The sequence below is a fragment of the Rousettus aegyptiacus genome, unplaced genomic scaffold (genome assembly GCF_014176215.1).
Source record: "Rousettus aegyptiacus isolate mRouAeg1 unplaced genomic scaffold, mRouAeg1.p scaffold_m13_p_3, whole genome shotgun sequence".
NCBI lineage: Eukaryota > Metazoa > Chordata > Mammalia > Chiroptera > Pteropodidae > Rousettus > Rousettus aegyptiacus.
This window is the reverse complement of record NW_023416306.1, coordinates 61,794,179-61,801,648: the sequence shown is the minus strand read 5'-3', so window position 1 is coordinate 61,801,648 and position 7,470 is coordinate 61,794,179. Positions and strand designations below refer to the sequence as shown.

General features: G+C 38.4%; 1 long non-coding RNA gene across 2 annotated transcripts; it reads right to left on the bottom strand.

Annotated features, from left to right (window-relative positions):
- Positions 1-430: 430 nt before the first annotated feature.
- Positions 431-6,816, bottom strand: LOC107518585. 2 transcript variants are annotated; one of them, XR_001598909.2, is made up of 4 exons: positions 6,728-6,816; positions 2,109-2,150; positions 1,465-1,637; positions 431-1,224 (listed from the first exon to the last, which is right to left on the bottom strand). It is a non-coding gene; the product is annotated as an uncharacterized LOC107518585 (long non-coding RNA). The 2 variants fall into 2 exon arrangements; XR_001598908.2 differs by lacking the exon at positions 6,728-6,816 and adding an exon at positions 4,968-6,080.
- Positions 6,817-7,470: the final 654 nt, after the last annotated feature.

Here is a 7,470-nt window from a genome sequence, read left to right as displayed (position 1 = left end):
CTCCACCCCATGACCATATGATGCTCTAGATAATGAGAAAGCAGAGGGAAGAACTAATTTAGGACATGGGTTGTGGTCTTTGCTTTTCTCTTTTAAAGCCCCTGAGCATTTGTACTTTTTGTTGTATTCTTGTGGCAGGATTGCATTAATGAGATTTTATAACTGACACATATTTGCAAATACAAATGAAGGGACCCGAGATAATGGTGGGTATGCAATGCTAATGTCAACATCTCTCCCTAACCGTGATCAACTTTAAAAAAGTCAAAGCTGGTTCTTAATATAAGCTGAAGCTGATCTTTTGTTACACTAAGCCAGAGCTCCTGGCTAACCCTAAAGTTCCTTTAATGTAGCTGAGGCATAAGAAACAAATAGAAAGAAAACAAATATATTTTAGAAATATATTTCTACATATAACAGAGACGACCTACTTCAGAGGTTGTGGTAATTGAGAACCAATTAATTTCCTCTGCTTTTATGAAAACATTTCTTTGAGAGAAATTTTGCAGGGAGTAGGGGATGCAGGAGAACTTTCTGGCTGACCTGAAGAAACATGTTCCCAGAGGCAGAATGTGGGGCAGGGTTATGAATAGCCTGATGGGTCCGTGGCTGTGTTATGGGGATATACTTGAAATCATGCATGAGGCCATTATCCAGGGCTTCATATCACTGAAACTTTTTGAGGGCCATCACTTGGAACCTTTGAAGACTAGGGAGACCACTGGAATCTATGGAGTGTATCACATTAGGGTAGTCATTGAGATCTTGAGAGAGAATGAGATCAGGGGATGAGGTGGGGTCAGATGCTGAGGTGTGGTCTAAAGATAGAGCAGTGTCTGGATAGGGAATAGGGTCCTATATTTAAGTGTGTTTTCGGTGTAAAAGGGTAAAGTGAAGTGGTGGGGGGCAGGGTAAGGGGCCTGAAAGGTGGTCCTGAAAATGTGGAATCCAGTGACAAAGGGGGCTCTGATCAAAGACAGGCATCCAACTGTTATATGGGTAAAGAAAGGAAAGCGAGGTGGTATATATAGCTCAGTCAGAAGGTGGAGGCCAGAGTGGGCTATGACTTAGTGGTTCCCAACGCTGACACTGAGAAGCATCTTTCTGGTTCCGTGAACAATACAATGTCTGCTTCCTTGGTTGCTCCAACCCACCCCTCAGAGAAAGGATCTTGCTGTAACTGGTCTGGAAAGCTGCCATACCAAAGGAAGCTTGTGCAGGTACCTGCAAGAGACAGGAAGCACAATGTGCGTTTAAAAGCAGAATGGGAACAGGCAGGCTGGGTCACATTCTCCTATGTCCGACTTCATGATATTCTTTTCATCCCCCACTTCAAGGCTTGATTTCACACCCCTTTATCTCTGGTTCTTCCTCTCATGTCAACTCTAGGCTGCACTGGGGCCCTGGAGTTCCATAGGTAACCTAGGGAGAGGTAAGCCCGAAATAACAAAAGAAATGAATCACCTTTTCTGAAGAGAAAGTAGGTCTGGAGCCACAACAGTGCCTTTGCAGTGAGTGCTCAAAACAGAGAAAAGAGTCTGGGTCACATCAGGTGAAGGTAGGATCTTGTAGGAAGTTGAGTAGAATGTTCCACTGGGAATAAACTCTTTCAGGATTAGATTCTGAATGCCTAGGGACTAGGATTCAAGGTCAAAAATTCAATGGCAATCATAGTAAGGTTCACATATGTCTAGTGCTATGTCATTTTAAAGCTCTTTTCACACACATCGTCCCAAGCGATCATCACGATGACCTCATGAGGTTCGCAAGCTCCATACTCTTTCAAACGAGGAATCTGAAGCTTAGGGAAGTTAATAACTTGGAGTATGTCCAAAGGCAGGACCAAGAAAATTTGCCTCCAAAACCAATAGTCCTTCCATAACGTCTCACACCATCTAGTGGCCTAAATTGATCACTGTACAAATCTGTGGGTGGGCAGAATAGGGATCAGGAGGTGTCCCAGGTCTGATAGCCCTCCTAAGAAGTTCCCCTCTGAAGTCATTATTTTCTGAAAAGACCTGTTTCTATGAATCTATCTCCTCTGTGATTGTAGAGCTGAGCTCTCATTGAACAGTGATATTAAGGGTAATTCAACAGAAGAACATTACCCTTTAAGGCTCCAGCTTTTTCTTCCTGCTTCTGTGTCGATGCTGAAAGATAAGAATAATGATGACATGGTAAGACAATTTCACTCTCCTCTTTCTAAGAAGGCAGCAGACATTATCAGCGAATAATGTGGGCTTCTACATTGATTTGAGATCTGTATTCTTGCTGAGTTATTCATTTTTAAAGCGGGTAAAAAATATTTTCTACTGATCCTTCTCTGAAAAACTCAAAGAATGAATGGTTTGCTGCATATGGTCCTTTTAAAATAGTTCATGCATCAGATTTTCTGCTGAAGAAAAGGAACAGAATCTCGGACCCTCAGGATCACTCATGCTCCATTTGATAGGACTCCACCCTTCAGGACACATAAGTATATCTGATTGGAGATTTTCATAGGCTCAGCGTTGCTCTTCATGTTTGCATTGACATAATAGAGAGGCCTGGCCAGAGATATCTGAGCTGGGAAGGTGGCTGGTAAACAAAGGTTGAAGACCTGTTCTCCTTGGGTATTTTAATAAGCCAGTACATGGGCCCTGAATCAGCTGTTTGACACCGTCCTGGAGCCCTCTATCACACCCATCCACTGAAAACGTCTTACCTTCCTTACTAAATTCTGATCCACACTATCTAAAATTGAATTGCTCCTGAAAATTTTTGTACACAAATTCCTTAAATTTTTTACTTTATTTAATTTAATTAAATTTTTTACTTTATTTAATTTTTTAACTACTCCCTACTCTCCAAATCACTCTTTCTCTTGCTTGTTGCCCTTTCTTATTTAGAAGTTACTTTTGTATTTTTTGCTGGGTTTGACCTAGATAGTCAAAGAATATTTAAATTTTTATAATTACACATAATATCGACTTTATAATTACATAAAATATCTACTTTGATATGTGTGTGTATATGTACATTTTAAAATTCAATCAAGTCCAATAAATAAGAGCCCTTGACCAAAGGGGATCACTTTCCAATTCCAGTCCTTTCCAAGTGGTGAGTCGTCTTTTTAGAATGTGTGTGTGTGTGTGTTTATACACATAGTACTAGAGCAAAAACATCAGTCAGTCAGTCTTTTTTTAACCTAATTTTGTTTAGAAAATATTTCCACCTCACTACATGTAGTCTGATTTAATTTCATATGACCAATGGATATACTATAGTTTAATTACTATTTGATAGTTATCCTGTCCTGGATATTTAAGTACAAACAATACTGCAGTAAATATGCAGTGGGCCTTTATATTCATGAGAGAATATAACACTAAATTAGGTACCTCGAAGTAAAGCAGCTTGTTTTTTGAATGCTAATATTGGCAAACATTATTAGCCATTATCCTATATAAAGACAACACTAACTTCAAAGCATTGTATATATATTTCCACAACATTATACCAATCCTATATATAAATGATGTTTTTAAAATTTTAATTTTTATTTCTCTAGTTAGTTGCATAAGTCATTTTCCAGTCAGGAAAATGAAAATTATACCACTTATTTTAACAAAGAGAATTGAATATAGAAAATAGAGCAAAAAATATGTTGGAGACCAGGAAAAGTAACAACCCCAAGGCTTGGGAAACCAAGGGAATAGTTTGGAGTTCTCAGAACCTACAAGCTTGAAGCAGGGGACACATAGAACTGACATCAGATTTCTGAGGAAGGATGGCTATCTTGCTGATACTGATATCTTGGAATTTGAAGAAGGGCTATATATTCAGAGGTCCTAGGACTCAGCTATGGTGCCTTGAAAAATGAAATGAGGAGGAATCAGAAAAGATGAGTGTAGAAACATGCTAAAAATGGCAACCAATGGTTGTTGCTGGAATGATGTTGACGGATTACAACAGAGTGAGAAAAGAGTAAGGCCTGCTCCCCCTTCTTTAGAACCTGACAGGAAGCAAACTGGAAAAGGTGAAAGGGAGGTTACAGAGGAGGAAAGCATTTGGAGCTGAGACACAATAATGAAGCCAACACAATAGTGTGAAGTTGAGAATCTTTCCTTGTATGATATTGTGATTTATAATAAGAAATACATACTTGGTCTTTGCCTCATTTCTGGGACGGAGCTCCTAAAACAGAGGGAGTCTTTTATAGAAATCTCTGTAAAACCTCCATCCAACTTTGGCTCCTCACCTGTAGATTTCTACTCTTTGGAAAAATCTTACAGCCAGAAAGCAAAAGAGACTAGAAAGCAGTTTCATGAATGGACAGTGAAGATGAAGCGGGTATATGAGCAGGGCACTGCAGGGATTTCTACACTGGAGTGGAAGGAAACTGCTATGGTATAGGAGTGAATGAATGAACCAAGGACAGAAGAGTCTAAACTGCATATGGAAATGTCAAGGACTTAGAATAACCAAGGCAATTTAAAAGAAGAATAAAAATAGAAAAATTATATTTCAAGATAGCAAGAATTATTTGAAAGCTACAGTGTGGTGGTATTGATGTGAGAAAAAGAAAGAGAACAATGGTGGAGAATAGAGCATGCAAAGACAGATCCATGCAAATATTATCAACTAATTCACAATTATTATGTCAGTTAAGTGGAAGAAGGAACAGTCTTTTCAGTAAGTGGAGCTTAGACAATTGACTATCTATATGGAATAAGAAAGAACTTTTATTCACATCTCTAACCTTACCTAAAAATTAACTGGAGATGAATCATAGACCTAAATGTAAAAGCTACGACTATTTCTGTGTGTTCTTCTAGAATATTTATAGCCTCAGCTTTTACATTTACAATGAATTAAAGATGACAGATATAAATGAGTTACCTAATGTATGATACCATTTATGTGAAATTCAAAAACAGGTAAAGCAAATATATGGTAATATATAGAGGTCACAGATTTGTGGTTACCTTTGGCCTGGAGTTATTCAGTGGGAGAGGGCACAAGCAAGATTTCTGAGATTCTGAAAATGTTCTATGTATTTATCTGCGTATCATACATATGGAAAAATACAACAACATATATACTTAATATTAGCACATTTTACTACATATAACTTATATATCAAAGTGAGTTTAAAATATAAAAGACAACCTTCTTTTCAGTCCTGTTCCTGATCAAGCTCTTGAATCTCTGAAGTTATAGCCACTGCCTACTATTTATCATATCATTTTAAGTTTGTTCATTGCTTTACATATAGTATCTGATTTTTTCCTCAATATATTTGTAAATTGTAAGGTAGATATTTTCAGGATTATTAGGACTTTTACTAAGTAGGTTATATACTTTTCCCAAGAAATATGTAATAAAATTGAAAAGAAATTTATAATGCTATGAGGATCCGAAATACTATCCAGGATATAAGAAAAATACTTTACCTTATATTTTGAACTAAGTGGGAAAAAAAGCTCTACACTTAAAAAAAAGTCTATATATAAAGCAGCTGGCTTCATAGAAGGCCAAACTTTTGCTTACATGTGAGAGAAAATAACCGAAAATATGTTGATAAATGCAAAGTGTTAAGAATAGATATGAGTGCACTTCCTGAATATGAAGATAAAAGGGAAAAAAATTAAGAAATTGAAAACATAGGAATCACTGAGGGAAAGTATCGATTATTATAAGACAAAAGCATATTTGAAAATTTTGGAGTTTTAAAGACACCCTAATTCCAACTTTGAAATGGAGATATAAAAAATTTAAACAAAATGCCTTCAGAGTTTGAATATTTAACAGGTGAAAATTTATTTTCAATGAGTGCAACTAGTTTGCAAAAAGCAGCCACTGACTTGGCTCTTAAATATTTTGACGATTTAAGTTTTGTAGAAATTTCATTTTAAATGGGTTGAGGCAAGATTCAACATCAATAATTTGTAACATAAATCGGTTTCCTATTCGGTTCTTCTAAAATGATTCATGAATTTGGTTTAGTGTACCTGAATCCAAATTTGGAAATGGATTGAAAATTTTATAGAGAATATTAGTCACAACAAGATGCTGAAAAATAAATTATAGTGAGCTGACGTTAATTAAAAATTATTTAAGATCACAAAATTTCAAAACCAACAATTTTTTAGCAGTAAAAACAAGATTATCAAAAAAATATATTTTGAAAAGATTATTAGTTTCCTTCTATCAGAGCGAAGAAGGTAAAATAATGAATTCCGGTTTTATTATAAATAAAACATTTAAATTTAAAACAGTGCTGTGAATTTTAATACGCCTTCTTACCAATTTTTCAATTTTTTTGAACTACTTTAACCCTGTAGGAAAAATTAACCATTAAAAAAATAAGAGTATATAGGGGAACATGGTTTGCCTCAGCCTCCAATAAGTTTCAGCTGGGCACTGGCCATGTCTCTTAGTTATTCCACTGAAGCATCCCAATATTTCGTAGATCTGTATCCAGATCGTACATGCGTTCCCCCTTCCTCTGAATTCATGTCTTTCTCCCCAAAACTATCCTGAATCTGAACACACACCACAGCACGCTCTGATTTCGAGCTTCGACCCCTGAATGAATGGGCACCTTCGTACACCGGTCTGGCTGAAACCCTCCCGGGCAGAGAAAAGGATCACCGCAGGGGCAGGTCCAGACAATGAAGCTCCGTGCGAAGCCCGGCAGAGCTGCCCCGCCGCAGTCAGGCCCGAGAAGGGAGAGTTTACTCACGGTTGCCGCGGCCTCGGGGCGCCTCGCCCAGGCCGGGCCTCCAGCTGACCACGAAGCTCAGGTTCTCCCCGGCGACGCGGCGCCCAGGTGCGCGGCGCAGGACCCCGAGGCGGGTCCCTCTGGATCTGCTGCGCCGGTTAGTCCGTTACGGGGAGTTCTGGCGCCCCTCCCGGCCGTTGGGGCTCAGCGAGGGGAGCTTTGCGCGCGTGGATGAGCGTTGGCCGCCTGTTCAGTTTCGCTGCGGTCAGCTGTCACTTAACGCAAAGGCATGATAATCTAAAAACTAACAGTGCTGCTTATGTTTTGCTCCAGCTCCTACAAGGTGTCATGGCTGTGAAAAGCAGAAAATCATGCTTTTCAGATATCTGAAAGGGATCACTTCTTAGTCAAGCAGATCGACAAAGACCTGCTTTAAATTTTTTTCACTGCAAAATAGGAGACATCGACATCTCGAAAACATAAGCTACCTGTTTCTGCCATCAGATCCTCAACCTGTTCCACACGAAAGACTACAGTACAGCTTGGAATAAGATCTGCTTGTTAAATTACTCCCTAGGTAGCCTGGAATAACTGGAGCAGAAGATGGAAGAAAATTTCTGGTTTGTCTTTACTTTGGAATGTTGTCTAAAATTACTTTCAAGGAATCAGCAGCTATCCAAAAGAGAATACAGCTGCTGTACCTTGGAGGTTGTCAGCCAGATGAGTCAAGAGTGTTTTCTCCTATTTTATACATTTCAAAGAAA